Raw genomic sequence first — 24,210 nt, 5'->3', positions numbered from 1 at the left:
AGATGTTCATTCCCCAAATTAAATTTTGTCTTTTGCCTCAGTTGCCAGCAGTGAAGAAAACACAGTTTTCATCCCTAGGGTCTTCAGTTTCTTGAAGAAGACTTTATATCTGTTGAGAATAGTTTTAGCATTTTTTTTGGCAATGCAATTTGTGGTCAAACTAATCACCAGAAATAAGAAACTGATATGCATTTGGATAAGTGTTGGGAGATCATCTGTTATGTTTTAAATACATATCACTGGAAGAAAACAGGCATTTTTTGTTGTCATCATATTTATAAATAGCCGATGCTTACTATTATTTTTTTTCCCTCTACCAGTTATTGGGTGACACCTCTTGGAAAGTTTCTGTGACTAGATTGTATCATCTTTTGGAGGATTAGTAGCTTCTTCTTTCTCAAAGCACCTACCTCTCTTCATGAATAAAACCCGGTTTTGAGTTCTAATTATATATCTTTTTCCCTTCTCTTTTGTGTAATACTATTCCACTGTCTAACATTTTTATAATGGCAATGTCTTCCCTTCTCCACTTCAACTCCTTCTACCTCTCCCCGCCTCTTTCATTGAAGCCTCAATTGTTTCTTTAAAGAGCATACATTCCTCTCACAGCCATAAAAGTGGAAAGACTTTCTACAAGTCTCTTCATTTTCACCTCTCAGAGGAAGAACTGTTGCTGAAATACAAACACTGAACATAATGCAATTCACTGAACAATTTTCCATATTCTCTAAAATAGTTGAGATTTTTAGTAGTTTAAACTTTTTCTTCTTTTCTTAAACTTTTTGTGACTTTTTATGCCTCAGTCCTAAGTATATGGTAAAAATTTTTGCATCCAGATGTCATCTTTTAAAAACTTGACAACTCTACTTGTCTTAGCTTTAGTTGCTCCCCAGCCACACTCAATCCCCCTTCATTCTTGGACCAACCTCCTATTTTCCCAGTTTGCTCTACTGGCCTCTCCACTCTGTTAATTCGTTTTACCCTCTTATTGTTCCACTCTCCTTTTCTTGCCTCACTTGCTTTGTCTTGCCAACTACCTTCTCCTTGTCCTTCTTGGTCATATCTCATAAAGTAATCTTCCTTGATTTTCCTTAATCCTCTTAAATACAGTTATATCTTTTGTAATAGCCCAAATCTAGACTAGTATGTGGGCCTAGAGATTGTTCTCCTTCAAATTTTCCACAAGTTTCCCCAAATTGCTTCTCCTCAAATTCAAATTGTTATCTGCTTTCCAATCTCATTCAAGTTATCTGTATGATATTTTTCTTTTTCTTTCTCTGTTCAAGTCTTTTTCTCTTCCCATAGTCCCTCTTCTACAACTTTCATCGAAAGTAGAAAAAGAGTATGATAAAGACTGAGGGTTTTGGTTGAATCAGTAATAAATCAGTTTCAATATTACAGCAATATTTTAAAAAAGTGATTTTGTTGTGCAGATATTTCACTGGTTTAATATGTAGTTTTATGACATCATTTCACTAGGATACAGAGGAGGACATCTAGGATGATGAGATATCTGAAAAATATTTTTACATAAGAAATAAATAAGACCCCAGGAGACGTTTTATCCAGTACTCACTTATTTTTATTTTAAAACATTTTATTGAGAACTTCTTTTTTCCTTTTCTACTGCTTTCATTACAGAGTGTATCCTATCTCTCACTCCTATTCAGAAATTTGAATGAAGATGTTTTGTCTGGAAAATAAAAGATTCAGGTATAATATGATAGACTGTTAAATACTTGACAAGATGACATGTAGATGAAGAAATGTATATTCTGTGTTGCTTTAGAGGATGAAAATAGGTAGATTGAGAATAAATTTATTATTATAGTTAACAATAATAATAACAATATTTAGAATTTACATAGATTTGCAAGGCACTTTAGAAATATTATCTTATTTGATTCTCCCAACAACCCTAGGAAGTAGTCTATCATAATCCCCATTTTACATATGAGGTAGTTTAGTCTGACAGAAGTTAAGTTGTATCACCTAGCTGTAAAGAAATGGAGATTCATTCAATACAAGAGCGAAAGATTCTCTCTGAAAAGAAAAAAAAGAATGGACTATTTGTGAAGTAGCCTAGCAGTTTTTCCCCCCATCCCTGGAAAGATTCACACAGAAGATAGATTGTTATCCTTTAGGTATGTCAAAAAGGGGTTTTCTACATCAGAGGCATTGGACTGATTGATCTCTAAGCTTACTCCTTTGAGATTCTTTTACTGGGGTACAAGTGACAATGCTGTTTCCAACTATTTATTCAGGACTTAGATATCTCACTGTCCCTGTTTATCTAGATCCTGCTGTTCATCTTTCAAAATTCAATTGAAGTCCCACTTCCTTCAGGAAACCTTGCCTTTCCCAACTTCTATGACCTCACATACTTGTCTTCTCTCTGAAGTATGTACTTCAAGCCACCTAAGATTTCTCTTAGTTTTTTTTTTTTAATGCAAGTTCATAGGGTCATAGGATCAAAGATTGAGAACTGAAAGGACGTTGGAGGATAGTGAATCCAAATACCACATCTAAAATATGAGGAAACAAAGACCAAGAGAGAAAACTGACTTGTCCAAGGTCACACATTTTTGATGGTAGAGATAAGATTCAACTCTGTTCCTTTTCCAAATCTAGTCCTTTTTGCACGAGATGTTGTTGTTCAATCATTTCAGTCATGTCTGACTCTTCGTGACTTCATTTGGTATTTTCTTGGTGAAGATGCTGGAGTGGTTTGCCGTTTCCTTCTCCAGTTGATTTTACAGAAGAGGAAACTGAGGCAAACAAGGTACAATGACTTGTCCAGAGTCACACAGTTAGTGTCTGAGGCTAGATTTTAGCTCAGGAACGTGAGTCTCCCTGACTTCATGCCCACCTTTGCTTATTTAACTAGATAGCTGCCTTTGAAGCCTCATTTCATTCTTATTCATCATCTCTCCATTGTCATCTAGACCAGTTCTAGCCTCCCAATATTTGCTAATTGATACCTTATATATATGCAACTCTAATGCTTGAAGAACATTTGAAATAGACTACAGTCATGTAGTAGTCACTCCTGGATAAACAGTGAGTACCATGATTTTTGAGGAAGTTTTGTTTCTAATTAAATTTCAGACTTGTTAGGAGGCTTTAGCATGATTTAGTGATAATAAAAAATCTGGACCTCAGGAGAAAGTGTAATGTAGAAGCAGGCTTATTAAAAGGGCTACATAAATAAAAATATTATACCTGTGAATTTGGCTAAAGCAATTTTATTTACTGCTTTACTAATCCAAATCACTTTGGGAGGAAGGAGGGAGGAGTGGTGGCAGAGAGAAATAAAGACCTTTACTTTAATTTCTTTCAAAAGCACCATTCATTTAGTGAGCTCAAAATATGATCTTCTCAGGAAGCAATCCTGACAAACATATGCTTGTCTCTATTTGACAGCATTAGTAAACTGAAATTTAAAAAAGTATTGGACTGAGTGAAAAAAAAACAACCTTTTGATGTTGCATATGTGTGTGTGCTTATATGCATGTATTTGTGTGTGTGTGTGAGTGAGTGTACTTGAGTATATGTGTGTTCTCTGAATTGCTACATAGGCCTAACAATTTCCTTTCACCCAAGATCAGACCTAACTTATTTGGGAAAGGGATGCTGTACCTTCCCTACAGAGAAAGGAAGAAACTTTGTGAGCCCTTCAGTCCCTTGCTGTCTGGAGGGCATATGAGTCAACAAGACAGTAGTAGTTACTGGACTCGTGGGAAAGAAAACAGATAGTGTTTGAAAATCTGGCACTGGGGAGTGTGTGAGTCAGCTCCCCTACTGGAAAGTAAAGAGGTAGGGGTCGGGAAATCTGGAGCCCTGAATTGCCTCATGTAAAGAGAGATCAGAACACAGGAACAAGACAAATAAATTCCAAGGCAATCGTTTAGATGCTGAACTTCCTGATGCTGTCTCCCCTCTCACTTTGAATCACCCACTGGAAATATCTTCATGAAATAGAAAGTTCTGGCTAGTTGTAGCATTAGGTTTTAGTGCTGACTCTTCAAAATGCATTATAGGATCAATTTGTTAAGCCTTCCTTATTGCAGGACCATAATCTTCCTATTAAAAGAAATGGTTTGGTGACAATAAGGATGAATGTTGACATATAAACAATGAATGTTTCAAAAATGGACACTTGTTGGCCTTATATCTTTTTAAAGCACATAATTGTAACTGACTTTAAAATTGATTATTATAAAATACATTGTAGAAGAATTGTACCTTTCTGTGAATTCTTATTCCTCATATTTAATCAATTACAGACCTGCTTTTTCTATTTCCCCAAACTCATAGTTATCCTCCCTTTGTTTGCCTACTCAACACTCTCGTTCTGGACCTCATTATTTCTTGACTTAGCTAATGTAGTCTTGAGAAGTGTTCAAGCCTGTAGCCTCTTCTCTCCAATCAATCTTTTACTGAGCTGATATAATATTACTTTTATGGTAAAGGTCTATGTCATTCTCCTACTCAGTAATCTTCAATGGTTCTCTATTTTCCAAAGGATAAAATATAAAATTCTTAGCCTGGTAGCAATGACCATCCTCATTCTCACTCTGAACCTTCTTTCTAGTTTCATTTCCTTATTCCCTTTCAGACATTCCACATTTTAGTCAAACTGGATAACTTGTTTTTTCTTGAATTTAATGTGTCATTAGCTGTTACTATGCATCTGTACATATCATGTCTCATACTGGCATATATCCTCCACATCTTTACCTTTCAAATTTGTATACTCTTATGACTCAGTTCATTTACTAACTTTTCCATAAGTCCTTTCCTGATCTACTTATAAGAACTGCAAGTGCTCTTTTCTTTCTTAAATCTTATTAGAAAATTTGCATCTCCTTTCCCATCATCATTTCTTGCCTTAAATTGTAATCATCTCTTAACAGTATATGTTCTAACTGATCTCAAGCAGAAGATAAATTCCTTGAGGGTAGAGTTTATTTTCTTTTTGCCTCTGTATACTTCAATATGCCCAGAACCTAGCATAGTGCCTTGTTTTTACAAACTGTTTTTTTAAAATATATATATCATTGAACTTATTTGTTGCATTGAGATTTCACATGAATATAACATTTGACATTCCTCTCATCAAAGTATATAATAACTCTTTTCCTGTCTCCAATATGATCTCATAGTGAGTTCAATGCATGGCAATAATATAATTATAGCAGTATCATTCTTTCCTTCTTTCCATATATACCATTCATTGAGGTAGGGATTAGGCAAGGACAAGAATTAAAGCATGTCTTTTCTGTGATCTCTGCCATAAACTATGTTATTTATTTAGAAACCTTCATCAGAATTCATATTAAATAAATTGCTGGAGACCAGAAATTTCCCATCCATATTCATTACCTCTAAGGAGTAGCTAAGAAGATTCCACGAGCGAATATGTTATCCACACCCATATATATTTGGTGAAGTTACAGAAATAGGGGCAGGGGGGAAAATCTCATCATTCAAAGGAGTTTTGTTTTGCACCTTGTTACAAAAAAACATTAATCAATTTTGCCCTTGCAAAGCATCCTGCCCTACCCTCCAAATGATGTTTTCTGGTTTCATTATTTTGCTTTTCACAGTTTTGACTACTTATGGCTAGTCTTTTTTTTTTTAACATATTTCATTTCTTTATGAGAATTATAATTGCAGAGGGCCACACTTAGAATCTAGAAATCTTGTGCTTGATTCTTATTTCTGATGACAACCATATCCTTGACTATAGATAAGTCACTTAACCTCATGAAGTCTAAGTTTTCCTACCTGCAAAATGAATATAATATAGATTATATCACAGAGATGTTTTGAGACCACAAACAGGATTATATGTGTGAAGAAATCTTCAAAATTTAAAGCACTTAATGCAACTTTTACTACTTATACTTTCAGAATGGTGATACATGTGTAAACATGTAAATGTATACATATGTGGTCCCAAAAGTCATGTATCTATACACATATATAACACATATATATGTATATGCAACCTATACATTACTATGAGTCATATGTTTTCATATGCCTTATAAATACGTGATATACTTCATGTACGTGTATATATAATATATATGTGTGTATATATATATATATGTATATATACATGAAAAGAAACTTTTGAGATAAGAATATACACACATTTCAATAGCTTAAAACTGTGCTAAGACTTTTGGGATACCCTAGATCTGATTTACTTGTGATTTTTTAAAATCTGAAATTCCACCTAAAATTCCAAAAATCAAATCTGACATATTGTCAACTACTGTAAAGTTTTCTTCAAATTCCTTTGCACATAGTCCCTTGTATTGAATGTACCATCTTCTTACCACTTTCTCACGTTTGTCTTCAAAAATTTTGACCTATTTACAAGGCACATTTCACATTACTTCTCTTAAACAATGTCTTTTCTGACCTATCCTGTTGGTATTATTTCCTTCCTAAACTGTGTTGTATTTCCTTGTATACACTCATTTGTATATTTGTAATATTTCTTCAAGTTGAATACAATCTGTAGGAAGGAAAGTAAGGATGGTTTAATTTTCTTTTGTTCCCAGTGCTTAATACAGGCACATAGTAGGAACTTAAAAATGTTTATTGGATTGAATTAATTAGATTGCAAGCTCCTTGTGGGCAGTGACTGGCGTTCTTTTTATTAATTATAACCCCATTGTTTAACAAAGTGCCTGATCCATAGCAGGCACTTTATAAATGTTTATTGGATTAGATTGGAATTTCTGATGCTGTGTCACTATTTGATGATTAACTAATAATGAATTCACACAATTTCAAGGGAATTTCATACAAATATTAGTGCTTCTTGTGAGATTCTTTAAAAAAATCAGTTCATGAAATAAAAATGTATGTATGCATATATTTTAAAAATATAAAGTCAGAAGTAGCTATCATATGCAAACTTTAGAAATATCTTTCATTTTTATAATTATTGAAGAATTACTAGTGTTCTATTCACAAACTTCAATTTCAAAATAAAACCTCACCTGTTTCCACTGACAGTTCTCCTAGGCTGTGCTGCATGTAAATCAGGAAGTTTTGGTTGAACAAATACTACCATTCCTATAATAATAAAAACAGGAGAACATCCATTTAATCTGAATGAGAGAACATGAGGTTGAATTTCCCAGAACTTTCTTATCCTGAACTTAAGGTAGGGATAAAAATAACTGGTTGGAGTTTTGATACAAAAACATAATCACAACAGAAACACTGATAAATCCTAATGCCGAGCTCATTGTTCCACTGTATGGCTGCAACTATCTTCTTTCTTACCTTGGTTTAAACTATGTATAACTTAAAGTAGTATCTGATAAACAGGGTACAGGAAAATAGGGTCAAATATGACTACTAGACTGTGCCATTTACGTGTGTCAAAGTTATCTATTATCATTTTTTAAATGAAATTGAAGACCAAGATCTCATGGAAAATAACCTCCTGAACGCCTGACTCTGTTTCTGGAAACTATTAAAAAGATAATGCCAATGTTCAGTCTGGGGCATAGTCAGTCTCTCCTTGCAACTTCCCTCCTCCTGACATTCAACATTGTCATCCCGTAACACAATTCCTCCGTACCATCTATACAAAGTTTCACTTATGGGAGCAGAAATGGTATGAGTGTCAATTGGACTTGTCCTTGAGACATGAAACCACATGAGAAATGAAAATATTTCCCTTCTAGTAGTCCTTTTATTATGAAGGTCTCCAAACTTCTTTGATTATACACTGCTGTTATAAAACTTTTTAAGCAGCCACCTCAAATAGGTTTAGCATGTTCCCAAACCTACAGATAATCTCTAGAGATAATGCTGGTCTCTTACGTTGTGTGTTTAAGAATGCTTTTTACCCCACAGAGTGTGCAAAAGTTGTAACTCTTAAAGAGTCTCTCTTGATGATTGTTAGATATACTACAGTCAACTGTTACTACAAAGGAGTTAAGTGTTTCAAGGATCATTTATATCTACAAAATAGGATTGGTCACAGTGAAACCCAAGTAAAGTGCATTTGAAAATGAAAAACAGCACCAAGAAGTGACAAATTGTTATTAATCTTCTTAAAACAAACAGAACTTCAGAGGAACCTAGCAACTAGAATGGTTGTTACTGATTCTTTTACAATGTACAGTGGAATCATCTTAAAAATTGGGAGAACTGTGAGATGACCAGGAAAAATAAAACAAAGCAACACAGATGCTAATCATTGCTATGAAAAAAAGATGCTTGTCACGGGCAATACAATAAAAATACTGGAATACTGAAGGTTTAAGAAAGGTCATTTTTAATGATGGAACTTAATTATTCATTCAAGGATGTTCCAAAATTGTTATTGCTGAGCCTCTGCTTCCTGGGCATCTTCAGCAGACAGTACGAATGACAAAAGATACTTTAAAATGATATTCAGATCCAAATGAATGAAATGCATCATTGGTTATGCTTACTAAATTATGATACTGATTATTCAATCACAACCGTAAGTTACATTAAGGTTTCTATTGAGTTTTCCTAGTGTGTTTCCATCTTTCCCCATGTTAGTCAGTTGATATTATAAACCTACATTATTTAAAAGATATATATTTTAATGTTTTGTTTTGTTTTTTTGCAAACTGCTTCCAAAACCAATGTAATTTTTTATTTTAAATATTTGTAAAAGATTAGAAAATTTATTTCAAATGTTAAACTGTATGGATTTGAGAGTTTTTATAGATAACAAATAGCTGTTTGCAGCAAAAACTGTGGCTGGCCTAGATCTACGGAATCTCACCATTCTGCAAGATGAAATCAGTTCTCAAACTTATACTTCTTCACATCAGTTTCCACACTGGCCACAGGATTTCCTCATGCCTTCCCCCTGCAACACTATCTCTATGCTTTTCAGCTTCTTTTTATGGATTTCCTTTCCCTATTAGATTGTGAGTTTCTTGAGGGCATGAATTGCCTTATACCTTTCTTTATATCCAAATAGCACTTAGCCCCATGCTTTGCACATAGTAGGAAATTAATAGATACTTATTGCTTGACAATATGTGGCAATTGTGGCATAGCTAGAAGTTAAAGCCAATGAATATGACTTCAATCCTTGGCAAAATTCTAAGACATTAATAAAAGCATGGATTGTGAGTTTTGTTTACTTTTTTAAAGGAAGCTGTGATCTCTAAAACAAACAAAACAAAACAAAAATCCGTCAATGTTTCATTCAGAACAGACCATGCCAAATTAATTTCATTTCTTTGTTTTCATATAGTAGCTAAATCAATGGAACAGGTGAATGCTGTAGACACAGTATTCTCAGGTTTCAATGAAGAATTTGATTTAATTTCTCATGTTATGTTATTGATAAGATGGAGGGACATGCACTAGATGGAAATACAGTCAGGGGAATTCAGAAATGGCTGAATGATCTTTATAAGTTTTGAGGGTAGCCTGAAGGAGCCATCTTTTTCTGATGTTCTATACTTTCATCCCTTAAAGTAATGTTGTCTATATTTTCTCCTTGGAAGGGAGCAATCTGGGGGGTTTCAGAAGAGAATAATCAGAATGATGAAAGGACTAATGTCCACCTCAATTCATCTTGGAGAAAGGAAGACCTGATGGGATGATTATAGCAATCCTCAAATACTTGAAGATCTGTGGGTTAGAAGTGGAATAGGACTTATTCTGCTTGACTCTACAGAGTAGGACTAGTAACAGGTTTCAAAGGTAGATTTGGACTCAATAAAATTAAATTAAAAAAACAAAAACAAGCTTCTTATTAACTATAACTATTCCAAAGTGTAATAGGACTGCTTAAAGAAGGGGTTAGTTCCTTCTTAGGAGTTGTCTTTAAGCAGGTGCTGTATGTATATGGTAGAGAAGAGTCTAATGAAATCTTATGTGGGTGATGGATTCTTCTAAATCTGAGGTTCTGTAATAAATTTAATAACTTTAGAGCTATTAGTTTGAAACTTTTTATTCACATTAAAATTGTTTAAAAATTAGCCTGATGGAGTAGAAAAATTTGTGAGTTCTGATTGGAGTATAATAATGGGATTTGACAGCCTTAAAAATCAATCAACAAGCATTTATTGGCCTTATATATGCCAGGCACCTTGCAAGGCACTGGGGATTAAAAAGTAAAAAATGCAACAAGGAATCTACACTTTATTGGGGTAGATGGCATGCACTTAAGATAAGTATAACTAGAGTATTTAAATTTTCAAAGTAATTTTGGAGAAGTGGTTACTAGGACCTTGAGAGATCAGGAAAGACTGTCTGTAGAAGATGGAGCTTGTCTGAGGCTTGGCAGGAACAAGAGATTTCTGGAGACAGAGAAAGAAAAAGTGAATTTCAGATTCAGAGGGAAGAATTTTATAGGAATTGAGTGGAAAGTGGCTTATGTAAGGAACAGTAATAATTTTAAAATGCCAGCTAGAAGAATTTGTATTTGATAAACTATGAAGACAATAGGGAGCCACCTCACTTTATTGAGTAGGAGAGTGGCAAGGTATTTTGGAAAATACACTTAAGGAAAATCATTGGCAATTATACAGTGAATGGATTGGAGAAGAGAAAGATTTAGAGAAAGAAAAATAATTAGGAGTCTATTACAGTGGTCCAATTAACAAGTGATGAAGTCTGAAGACAGACAAGATAAAGGTCAATAGCAGAGGTGTTGTAGAAGTAGATAATAATGTTCCCTTTCATTAGTCCCTCTGCAATATACACATTTCAAAGTTAGCCCAACCATGGAGCTATTCTATATAACTTCCAAGATAGTTGTTTCTGTGTTTTATTATTCATATTTCAAAGGAAGGCTTAAGTTAGAACAGTTAGCTACATGCATTCTATTTACAAAATAGTGAGTTTAGGAGATAGGAATGGAAAATTTCCTTCACAGTGTGATGTTCAACAAGGGATTAAAAAAAAGATTCATATAAGCTTCCTGTGCATGCCCCAAGCCACCAAAATGGTATTTTCTTGCAATTTATAGCATGTACTTAATTGATTCTCAACACTACAAGATTTACACATGGCTTATAGCAGAACCCTGGAGGTAACATAAAAAAAATAATGGGAGGCAAAAAGTAATAAGTAAATGAGGGGATGGATTTTTAAAGCATAAAAATTGCTCCTGAATTTATATTTGGAATTTGTATAACTTAGTATATACTTTCTATTGACTTATCTGTATACCCATAGAGGCCAAGGATTGTTTTCCTTATATGTTTTTATTCCTAAATCATAGTGCAGCCAATACCTTCCAGTATTGAATAAATACTTATTGATTTGACTGACTGATTGATTGACTGATTTTATCCTGTTCTGCCTCTCAGTAGTATATAAGCTCCTTGAGAATGCAATTTAGTGTAATTTGGCACTGATAGATACTAAATGAACATTTGTTTAATTGAATTGAATATCCAACTAGGACACTGAATCACATGGTCCCTATTATTTTCTTCAGACAGCCCTCATTTATTTCCCAAAGGAATAAAATAGATTGCAAATGACTCCAGGGTACAGTCCTGGTTAAAGAATGATGCACTTGCCTAAGAGATGACACTCTCTGGCAACCTTTTCTTCTGTAGAACTTGCTTCCAGATAAGTGGTTCTTGCTTTGACAGATCAAACTTACTTCTGTGATTGGATTAAGTACTACCTCTTGGGATAAAAGTTTGTGGTTAGTTACTCTAGGCAATTAACTCCAATTGCTCTAACATTTTCAATACTAGAGTAATTTTGAATATAATGCTTAGAGGACTTTAAGGTGAGCAAAGTTTAATGAATTAGTACTCAATTTTAGAGCAATTGTCAATGGTTGTTTATGAATAATTCTGACTTTTAATGTGCGTGCGTGCATGCGTGCGCGCGTGTGTGTGTCTGTGTGTGTGTGTGTCTTCCATCCCAGGTTAAGGTAATTGTTTCCTTATGTACATGTTTTCTTATGCTGTGAGGAAGGCACCCTTCTGATGGAGAAATAGGAAAAGAAGGAAGCATGGAGGAGCTCCTAGATAGAAATATAATAAAGGACACTTGCAGTCATTTGACCCTACTGACCTAACAAGTAAAAGTTTGGAAATACCTTTCATTCCTTTAGATTAAAGGGCAGGAAACAGCAGAAATTCGGATGTTACCCTCTGGAATGGGAAATAGTCACATGATATTAGAATTAAGAAAAATAATAAAAGCAAACTCACTCACAGGCGTTTCCTTTAGACCCAATGAGAGGAAATAGAGTTTATAATAATAATAACAATAATGACAACTGATACTGCTATAGCTTTTAAGATTTGCAAAATTCTTTTCATAAGGTGTCCCTATTAAGCAGATAAATAAAAGAAGTATTATTCTCATTTTATTTGAACATTATTTCATTTTTAATTTTTTTTCAATTATCAATTACTTTTCCTCCCTCTTCTCCCAGTATCGAAGAAAAATAAAAGAAGTGGGGGAGGTAAAAAAGGAAAGAAGGGAAGAAGAAGGAAGGTAGAAGGGTAGGAAAGAAAGAAGGAAGGAAACATTTCCAGATTCGTTGTGTTCATTTTCTTATATTACATATTCTTCTATCTCTTTTGTATCATGAGGTGGACAATACTCTTCTTTATCAATCCTCTGGAATCATAGTTGATTGTTCAGCTGGTCAGAGTTCTTAAGTCTGCTCATTTAAATCTGTGTCATTTCATACCAAGCTTTCCTCACTTCTTATAATACCATAGCATTCTATTATATTCATATACAAAAATTTCCTTAATGTCAAATTGAAGAGTAACCATTTAGTTTTTAGTTTTTTGTCACTTCCAAAAGAGCCAAAAAAAATTGTACAGATAGGGTCTTTTCTTTTTGTTTGATGTACTGTTTAATATACTTTTATGAATCATCACATATTGCTTTCTAGAAGGGTTGGTCCCACTTTTTTGATTAAGGAAACTTAAACTCAGTTGCTTTAGACTTGTCCAGAGTCACAGTGTAAGTTAGAAGACTGGATTCACATCAACTGAGATAACATTAGTCTCTTTATGTCGATAAAGATCTTTGCTGAATTAATTTAGGGTCCATGCATTAGGAACTCCCAGACCAAGTAGTGACCAGAGAATGAGAGAAAGAGAACCATCTCCAAAAACACATTAGAGTCAGAGCCAAGAAGGCAGAAAAAAATCAGGAAGTTGCCTGAGGTCTCAGTTTCTCTAGGAAACAAGATTAAATCAAGCCTCTGAACAGATTCTGGTGTAATAGAACCTCCAAAAAAATAGAGTGAGGCAATTTTCCAGCTTGAGATGACTTTGAAGGACTTCAGAAAAAGTATGACTTGCTTGGGAGAAAGGGGAGCATAGCCCAGCACTGACAGTGTCTGGTCAAACTGGTAAGTGGATGTTAGCCACAGAACAGATCAGCAACAGAGGACCCTTGGTCCTGGATCAGTAGGGGGATAGCACAGCAGACCAGCTGTGATGCCTCCAGGCTCAGTGCAGAAGGCAAATTTCCAGCCCTGGAAACCAGGCAACAACAACCATGAGTGGGTTGGGCTACCCCAGTGCAATGAGCAAGCCACTAGCATCTGAGGTCCTAGCACACAAAGCCAGTAACCAGGCCACTGGGCCCCAGGAAAAGAAGCTAGGTACAATGCCCTCTACATTCTAGAAATAGAGCTCAACTTCAAAAGTGACAAAATAGCCTCTTCTTCCCACCCCCCAAATGAGCAAGATGCAAAAGAGAAGCTTGACTGTAGAGATGGTGGCATTTTTTTTATGATGACATGAAAAACCAAAACACAAACTCAGAAGAAGACAACAATGTCATAATATCTACAAGAAAAAACTCAAAAAGGAATGTGAATTGGTCTCAAAACCAAATAATTTTGTGGGAAGAGATCAACAAAAATTAGAAAGTCAACAGCTTGGAAGAGGAAGGATAAAAATTAACTGAAGAAAACAATTCCTTTAAAAATACAATTGGGCAAATTGGGGGATGGGAAAAGACATCCATTGAAGAAATCAACTCCTTAAAAAGTAAAATTGACAAAATGGAATAGTAAGGACAAAAGCTAACTGAAGAAAAGAATTCCTTAAAAATTAGAATTGGATAAGTGAAAACTAATGACTTTATGAGACATCAAGAATCAGTCAAACAAAATCAAAAGAATGAAAAAAATAGAAGAAAATGTAAAGTATCTCTTGGGATAAACACCTGACGTAGAAAATAGGTTCAGAAGAGAAAATTTAAGAGTTATTGGACTACCTGAAACCATGATCAAAAGCATATTTAGGGAATTAGATGATTAGTAGGGATCAGTATTATCTTTATTTCTGCTTGCTGAATATATGTCTGTAGTTTCTTTGTTCTGTAATCCAATCTTTTCACCTCTGTTAATCTGTTAAATCACATTTTTTCTAAAGATATCATAACTTCCTTGGAGTCATTGCCTAGAGTCATCCAATGTAGCTAAAGACACTAATCTAGATGTGGATATGCTTTCTAGAGAGTTAGATTCCCATCAAAATTTTCCCCAATGTTTGCGTTCCTCTGATGCTAGGTAAGAAGACTGAGTTGTTGCTTGGCAATGAATTTTAATTCACCAAAGTCTTCTTGCTATGTGCATTGTAGATTTTCTACTCCATACCTCTTAAGATAAAGTGGTCAGAGGTGGTACTATCTGCATGCCATGTTGCACTACATGAGATAGTACATCACTTATCATGACCCAGCAAGTTCACTTTTCATAGAACCCAAGATCACAGATTTCAGAGCTAAATAGAAATTTGGAGGAACAGTAGGAAAAATATTGATTCTGGAAGAATGGGACTTGTGTTCAAATCTTCCCATTGAAACTGAGTGACTTCCCTAGGCTTTACTTTGCTCAGCTTCAAGATAAGGAGAGATTGGAGAAAAAAATTTAATGGTCCTTTCCCAATAGAGATCTGTGATCCTATATTCATCTACTTCATTTAACATTTGAATAAGCTGAGGAGTGAAGTGAATATAGTGAACTAAAAATTGATGATCTGGGATAGAAAGAGCACTGGACTCAAAGCAGGAGCGCATTGTAAATGTTTAACAATGGGATCTTGGGGGGGGGTGAATGTACATATGACATGAATGTACATATGACACACTTTAAAACTTGATCTGTATTCTCAAAATTTTCTCCATCACTTTCTTACATCAAGCCTTGATTTATAACATTTATCAATTTTTGAGGTATTTGATGATCACACTGAAAACTTAAGAATTGGACCTCTGAGCTAGTACAAACTAGCTCCACCATGTACCTTATTAGAATACAAAAAAATGTGGTATCATCCCAGCTCTGTCACTACACAAACTGATGAACTTAAGAAAGTCTATGAGCCAGTGATCCTTCAGTCACAAAAGGGAGTCGTTGGGAAAGTTTGAGGCGTTCCTGAATTTCTTCAGTTTACTCTTGGTTTTCAAACTCTCCCTTACCCATTATTCAATATCAAAGGAAATAAATTTCAAGTTTTACCATGTTTTTGTACATATGATACAAAATACATTAATTTCAAGAGGAACTATTTGCAAAATTATTATTTGCTAAATACTCTCAGAACCCTTTGTCATAAATACATACGATTCAGGTTGGGGATTTCTAGACTCCAATATGTCTCTGAAAGCCTATGACTTTATGAGGAATCAATAGGCATGATAGATTTAAGGTTACAGTGGGCTCATTTTTGTCTTTGCAAAATCCTTTATATTGTCATATGAATTCCACCATTAACATTCTTTTAATTTCCAGCTGCCCAGCATCCACAGGTTTTGCAATTCCCTTAGAAAGAGACACGTTAGCAGATGCTGTTAGTTAGGATTTCTTAGTGTCAGAAATCTCCTACAAAAGAATTTACTCTGAGTTAGAGAATGCTAATAAACTCTAATAAAAATTGAAATGCAAGTTTTCTTTATTTCTCCATCTGTTGGTTCTTTCTCTTTCTTCATGTCCCAAAACCCTTTCCCCCAAATACTCAACTTTCCTTTCATCATGATTGTACTCCTCAGACTTCTATCTACATATCTGTCATTCTTTAACCCCTGGTACTGGAATATTTTTCTCATTGGAGGCAGTGTCAGAAAACTATCTCAGTTTTTGGCATTCTCTTCATCTTAGGCATCTTTAAAGCCAATTGATATTTTATTTTTATACACTTAGCAAGATTATCTTATATTACTTGATGGTTTTTGTTCCCCCCCCCCTCTACGCAGTGGGCTATTTCTTATAATTAATATTTTAAAAGAAGGAAGAAAAATTACCAAAATTAATAAATACTTCAGTCAAACCTGATAATGCAGGCAATATCTGACAGCTCTCATTTTCTACCTTTGCCATGGGGAGAAGTACATTTACTCAGTACATTCAATGTTATTGTCATTATTGTTTCTTTGATTAACATTGTTGTAGTTATAGTATAGATTGTTTCCCTGTTTATTCCTATTTTTCCCACCTTTTAAATTGTATTCATCAATTATTACAACAGAGAAATAGTTCATTTATTCATGTGCCATCATTTGTTTAACCAAATAAAAAAGTCACTGCCTTTCCTTCCAGTTCTTTGCTAAAGCAAAGAATGTGACTATCAATATCTGCTGTATGTATGGTACATGTCTTTAACCTCTCTGGGTATATTCTGAGCAGTAGGCTGTCAGGGTCAACGGACACTTTTATCTTTTTTTAACTTTCTCAAAGTATAATTCCTAATTGTTTTCCAGAATGAATAAACTATGCCCAGATTGCCTGACACATTGCATGAGCTTAATAAATGTCTATTGATTGATTGATTGTTGGGTCAACATAGTAATGAATGTGTCTGAATTAGACCTTTGATTCATTCCTATCTTCTATCATCCCCTCTTTCTGTCCCATACTGCCAGTGGAATTGGTTGTTTGTGAAGTAAACCCAAAGAGTTATTTTGATTTACATATCTCTTGTTATTAATGATTTGGATTAAGTTTTCACAAAGTTGTTGACAATTTGCAATTCTTCTTTGAAGAAAAGCTTGTTCATGTCTTTTGACCACTAACCAATCAAGGAATGACTCTTGGTCACACTGATCAATTTGCTAAACACTTCTCATCCCTAATCCCAAAATATACTCTTTAATAAGATATACTGTATGTATAAAATAACTTTAAATTCTATCTGTATTGTCTCCCCAGATAATTTCAAATTTCATATTACTTCCCACTTTCACCTAACAATCTTCTAAGCAGCCTTACTTCTCAGTTGCAAGCATGTGTTTTAGGGAAACAACATCCAACTCAAATAGAAAAAAGGGTCACTAATTCATATATCAGGATCCCTTTAGACTGCCTATTGACTTAGTTTTAAAATGTAATCATTCAGGAGGCTTCATCTAGCCAATAGATGGTGAGGTGGAAGATTCAAACTTGGAACAATATAAGAAAGCTTGCTGAATAATTATAGCAGTCCCTTAGGGGCTATTGGTTCATTCAGGGAGAATGAATGTAAAAATTAATAAAAGCTTTTCTGATTTCAAAAAATGTAACATCATATATATTTTATTGTATTTTTATTTATTTTGTTAGATAGTCCTCAGTTACATTTTAATCTAATTCCTGTTGCACGCACTATTGTGGGCATGCTTGACATCTCTGATTTAAGAAATGCAAAGTAATCTAAACATTAGTTCAAGACTAAAGTGAATATGATTATTTATCTTCAACATTCAGAAAAAAGCATTTCAAAGTTAGTTTTAGGTTACTTGGAATTTTGGATTATCTCCACAACTCCCCATTTTTCCAGTGGGAAAATACTGCAGAAGAGAGTTATCAAATTCACAGAAAGATCAGGGATATGCCTTTAGAAATGCAGTTTTCCAATTTAAAGCACTGTATATGCTACATTTATTGTATTGCATTTCTTTTTATCCTGTTCACAAATAGATGTTGCCCCTGAGAGGCAGTGACTATAGTAGAAAACAAATCAAAACACTGAATTTGGAATCAGAGAACCTAGATTTGAATGCTGTACTCACAATTTATTGCCTCCAGGACCTTTGGCAAATTATTTTTCCAGAGACTCACTTTGTTTTATCTTCAAAACAAGGGTATACACTGCATTCGGGTTTCAAAACTTTTTGATCCTGCAGCCCCTTTACACTATTAAAAAGTACTGATAACTCCAAAGAATTTTATGAGTTGAATTTATTGATATTTACTATGTTAGAAATTGAAACTAATGAACTAAAAAATATTTACTTATTAATTTATTGAATAACAATAAACCCATTACTTGCTAACAAATATAACATTTTTATGAAAAATAACCATATTTTCCCAAAAGAAAAGTATAGTGATAAAAATGGCATTGTTCTGAATATTCTCGTATACCTCTTTAATGTATGGCTTAAAAGAAAACAACTAGATTATCTTATCTGTTTCTGCATTCAATTTGTTGTGCTATGCCATTTAAATCCAGATATTTTAAGGAAATCATACCCTACACAGTATGCAATTGGAAGAGAAAGTAGTAGTTTGATAGGTAATTTTTTAATATTATTATGAAAATAATTTTGACCTTGAGGAACCCATGAAAATATCTCAGGGATTCCCAGTGGTCTATGGACCACATTTTGAGTACCTACTAGACAAAAATCTTTTCTAAAGTCCCACTCTGCTCTAAAATTTATGATCTTAAGAACTCCTCATCCTTGAAATCTTGGAATGTTCTGACAGTAGTTTTTAGTAAATGATGGTAAAGCTAAAGGCCAAATATATAGGAAAAGATCATATTAACATGAACAATTTTGAAGATTTTGAAAAATGGAAGAATGTAATGAGTAGAATAAGGAAAAAAAAATCTCAGGTATGAAATAAACAAATATAATAATGTCCATTTTAAAGGAATATTGGAGTTAAGTCTCTTCTACTGGAAAGATCCCTTTTATGTTTCTCTCTAGATTCTGTTCCTATTACTCCAGATTCTCTGTACCACACAACAATAACCTTCTTACCTGGAAGTTCCCTCTTCTCCCGTGGTCCCTTCCTTTTATTTGTTGATTTCTTCACAGAATCTCAATTTTATGGAAAATGTCCAGTGACCATATTTTTCTTCTTTTCCCAGTTCTTGGTAATTTCTCTACCTTGCTTCTAGGTACCTTCTACTTCCTCACCTCCTTGACCCTCACACTTTTAAGCTTCCTTTTATGCGTTTTCTGTCTCCATCAGATCTTAATGGCAAGGACAATATGTCTTTCATTCTACTTATATTTGTTTTCCCAGTCCTTAGCACAATGCACATGCTAAGTACCAAAGAAATGCTTGTCTACTTGACTTGAAAATCATTTTGGTAGCAGTGAAAAAAAAAACCTTCAAAAACAACCGACTAGGATTCAGATTTTTCCTATTTTAGACATACATATATATATATATATATATATATATATATATATATATACACACATATATATACACATATATGTATATATTTTGTATGAAGAAAGAGAGAGAGAGAGAGAGAGGGAGAGAGAGAGAGAGAGAGAGAGAGAGAAAGAGACAGAGAGACAGAGAGACAGAGAGAGACAGAGAGAGGTATCAAGGACAAGGATCATTCATAAACTTTACCTTCTTAACTTCTCAATACTTTAGGTCCAAAAGATCAAACATGAAGTCCCCTGACTGCATGTGGACAACAATACTCTTGAATATAGTCTGAACCTGATTAAATGTAATTCGTATCTGATTTTAATGTGTTTATGGATCAATTAAAAAGGAAATATATAAACATGTATGGTTTTCTAAGTCAATATGTGACATGCCAGTATCCTTAGGTACAGTTTATTGCCCTTGACTCTGTTTGAGTTTGATGCAATCATTCTAGTAATTCTCCAAGACTCTTAAGTTGTAGAGAAGATGCTGATTTACATTGGTAGAGGGTATTTCTCCCACCTAAGATATTTTTATATCAGTGAAATTATAGTTCGAGACTCTATCTTTGCAGGTGATGGTAGTAGGCATAATGATGATGACCATAATATTATGCAACCCATGGATTCTCGCCAACAGATTTGGGGGTAGTTCAGAATTAAAAGAATAAAGGAAATCAAGTTTTCATGATGTTTTCATGGTACTTGAGAAGTAACTGACAGTTCGTATAACAGGTGGCCTTAAGAAAGCATAAGCAGACAGAACTGGAATAAGAGAGATGAGAACATTTAAAACAGAAGTCGGAAAGAATGGTGCTTTTAAAAGGAAAACCAAAATTTTAAATTCCAAGTGTACAGCTGAGCTTTCTCTGTACTGACTTTCAAATCCACAGACTTTGCTCCCATCAAAAATCACGGTAACAGTTAATGTTGGCCATAATATCCTTGCAGTCTGGGAGCAAGAGTGGCAAAATGGTTAACCATCTGGATCCCAGTCCCTCCCTCAACCGGTTTTAAAACTGGATCATGTGATAATTTGATTTCTTTCCACTTCCTTGTTTTATGTCTCTTATTTACCCCTAAGGTGCACAGTGGGGAATCTAAATGAAGCCAAAGCTGAAGAAACAAACAGCCCAGGCATGTCTCCTTTGAATTCTTCATGAGGAACTCAACCTAATTTATAAACCTAGAACTCATGTTAGTGGTGTGTCCGTTGTATTCTTTTTCTTTTTAATACTGATCTCATTACAAAGATGAAACAATGTGATTTAACTTTCTGAACTCCTGAAAAAAATGTTCAGTAAAGGGGGAAAAAATATGTTGACTTCATCGATTCTTTCAGGATTGAAGAGAAACTTTCCTTCTTTATTGAAGAGAATAAAAATACTGAATTGTAAGTTATAGAATCAGAGATTTACAGCAAGAATGCTCTAAGACTCCTTAACCTTGTTAAGTATTAAGTGTGTGTGTGTATGTGTGTGTGTGTGTGTGTGTGTGTGTGTGTGAGAGAGAGAGAGAGAGAGAGAGAGAGAGAGAGAGAGAGAGAGAGAGAGAGAGAGATCCATTTAGCAATCAGATGAAACACATGAACTCTTCAAAATAATGTTTTTTAAAATGGAAGGATATGCTAAATTTCAGTTAAAGATCAATGGAAATAAAGATTCTTTTTCCTGTGCAAGTCCATGGACTTTTTGAAATTTATCCACTAATTTGAGGTTAATAACCCCTAATCTTATTCTAATATATTGCTTAGCAATAAATTGTCGGAATTAAGGTCAGAAATCAGATTTCCTACTCGTTATACTGATGTTTCTCTTTGACCTTGAATATCTTGCTTAATATGTGGTAGCCTATTAAAATAGTTCAAGTAGTATAAGAAACTGTATTCTTGATTCCAATGATTAGTTGTTTATTTTTTTGGGGGGGGGGCGGGGATGGGACAGTTGGTAAGTTTAATTTTGTTTTAGAGAGAGAGAGACAGAGACAGAGAGACAGAGACAGAGAGACAGACAGATAGACAGACAGACAGACAGACAGAGACAGAGATAGATAGATAGATAGAGAGAGAATTTGAGTACCGTGGTCTATAAATCTGCTCTGACACTTCATAGAGATATGGCTTTTTGCAAAGTTCAAGCCAGGTGAATTTTTGTCAGTAAAAAGCAGAATGAATATGACTTTTCCTGGGCACAAATATCTGTTATAATCAAGAAGGGTGATCATAACATGCCAGGTAGAATAGGAGACTTATGGTAACTAGAGAATTGAAGGTGAATCCCTCAACCATTTAAATTCCCTGCTAATCTTCAGAGGAGAAATTCATTTGATATCCAGGAAGCAGAATTTCTTGCTACTTGGCTATTATTTGCATCACTCCTATAATCAATTACACTTTTGGTTAAGATACAAAGGAGCACTATTTATTTCTGTTAATTTTTGTTAGTATAAGTTGTTTATTAACTTTCTTAGAACATCAGATACTATTCTTCATCACACTACCCTCCTCTTCCCTGGAAGGACCTAAGGTGGAGGTGGGGTTTTGAAACAAGTAAGTATAGTTTCTTATTCTACATACTATTCTGCTTCTGCTCCATCTGGAACTGGGTACAAATCTTTAACAGCTTTTCAGGAATAATGATTGATTATTGTCGGTCTGAATTCTTAACCATTTCAAAATTGTTCATTGTACAATTTTGATGTTCTAGCATTAATTGCTTTCCTGGCCCTATTCATTTTGATACAAATCTTCCCACATTTCTCTGAGGTGATCTCTTTAATAATTTCTTATAGTACAATAGTATTCATTCACATACCATAATTTGTTTGACTGTTCCTCAGCTGATGATCACTTGCTTAGTTTGTAGATCTTTGTCCAACATAATTTTTCAATCATCTTTTCCAAATATATCTCTACTCTGCCACTATCCCTTCCCAAAGATCCATGTCTTTGAACAAACAATAAAATAAAAGAGATTAAAAAGTAGTTCAGAAGAAACTAACATATCAGTTAACTCTAAGTGAATATGCAGTTTTCCACAACTATAATCTCCCAAGATCTCTGTAAACAAGGGAGGAAAATGCATTATTTTTTTTCTTCTAGGAGAGCTATTACTAAAAATTGAGAAAATAAAATACACTATACTCACCTTGGGGAAGGGTCATTCTATTTTGAAAAAATTTGGAGCAGGACATTGAGAAAATTTTCAAGTATTTTGCTTCATTACCTAACATGATTTTCTTCCTCCAGCCCTTCCTTTCACTGATGAAAACTGGGTGGTTGAATGCCAGTGCTCTACATTTTCCACTACCAAATTTATGCCTGGACAAAATGAAGGATTGAACCAGTGAGCTTTAACTTGTGCATACAAATGGGGGTTTGGGCAACTGAATTGGTCATAATAAAGTATCTTTTGTCCCTCTCTATGAGGTAACAACACTATTTTTTTTCCACTTCAGCAATGTGCTAAATAGTTTTCTTAATGAAACAGTTTTGTGAACACTTATAGCAAATAGAAAGGAAACCAATGCAATCCAAACTAAGTGATATTCTAAGTAACAGAAATGAGAACCAGTGAGGATATTGTATGTAGAAAATATTGTCAATTTTTTGCGGGTACATGAGAGATGTTCTCCCACCCCCCTCCCATTTCTCCCACCTTTGAAAATCCTCTATGATATTTGTCATGTAAAAATTTCCTAATGTATACACACACACACACATATATATGTATGTATAATGAAATGTATAAACTTGTTGCGTAAAACCATTTCTATCTTAAAGGGGAAAGCTTTGGGTTTTTTTTCTCATTAAGCATTTTATTCATAAAGCAAAATCATTTCCCAACACTAAATGGAATGTAAGGAGGGTCTCTTTAGCTTCTAGGCATAGTATAGACTTTTCTGATTCTTAACTACCAGTTATATTCTTTCTGTGATAAAGTGAATAATTTTAGAGTTTAAGATGTTGTGTGGCAAAACATATTTCTGTCTCCATTAAGAGTGGTTCTTACTGGCATAACTATTATATTTGGGACAGACACTGCTGAAATTCTCTTTTTAAACTGATAGGAGCAAATGAAACAAACAAAAGGTTCCTTGATAGCTAATATCTATAGTGGCTAGAGTAGTGGACTTACAAACAGGAAAATCTGTGTTCAAATCCATTCTGAGATCCTAGCTACTGAAATCTGTTAACCTCTTTCAGCTTTGTTTCCTCCTTAGTAAAATGGAATAATCATAGTACCTACTTTACAACAAGCATCTAGAGAGATAACATACATAAAGTGTTTAGCCAATCTTAAAGCTCCATTATATCATTTATAGTTGTTATTATTAAAATATTTAGCAGACCTGAAAAATACAAGCTGCATGAGCAGTAAATATTCACCAATTTAGTTTACATTTCCTTCTCCTCTGATGTAACTACTGTTTCTCCTTTTTAAAATTTATGCCTTGTCTCCTTTTTCTCATATCCATTGCCCTCTCTCTACTATGTCCTCTCTATACTTCTCATTTACAAATCTGCTTATTGTTGGTTTGATATCTGCAAAGCATTTCTTAGTGAAAGGAGACTAAAGTAATATGATGACTTGCATGTTAACCACCACCACAATAATAACAAAAAAAAATCTTGAAATGATACAAAGTGTCGTTTTGTTTTTTAAGTAGGTAAAAAAGAAACCAGTATCAAATCTAAATTATTGAGTACAAGTTGGTCAAGAAAAAAAAAGAGTATTAGATTGCAGTTTCTTGAAATTGAAGTTTTTATAAAGGTAATTAAGAAAATTTATAGATGATAATATT

At 34.1% G+C, this 24,210-nt stretch overlaps 1 long non-coding RNA gene across 2 annotated transcripts; it reads right to left on the bottom strand.

Moving 5' to 3' along the window:
* Positions 1 to 1,607: 1,607 nt before the first annotated feature.
* LOC140515009 (uncharacterized) lies at positions 1,608 to 22,735 on the bottom strand. 2 transcript variants are annotated; one of them, XR_011970804.1, is made up of 3 exons: positions 22,554 to 22,735; positions 7,023 to 7,098; positions 1,608 to 1,693 (listed from the first exon to the last, which is right to left on the bottom strand). It is a non-coding gene; the product is annotated as an uncharacterized lncRNA (long non-coding RNA). The 2 variants fall into 2 exon arrangements; XR_011970805.1 differs by lacking the exon at positions 22,554 to 22,735 and adding an exon at positions 22,221 to 22,349.
* Positions 22,736 to 24,210: the final 1,475 nt, after the last annotated feature.

This window comes from Notamacropus eugenii, chromosome 7, assembly GCF_028372415.1.
Source record: "Notamacropus eugenii isolate mMacEug1 chromosome 7, mMacEug1.pri_v2, whole genome shotgun sequence".
NCBI classification, from domain to species: domain Eukaryota; kingdom Metazoa; phylum Chordata; class Mammalia; order Diprotodontia; family Macropodidae; genus Notamacropus; species Notamacropus eugenii.
This window is presented reverse-complemented; position numbering and strand designations above follow the sequence as displayed.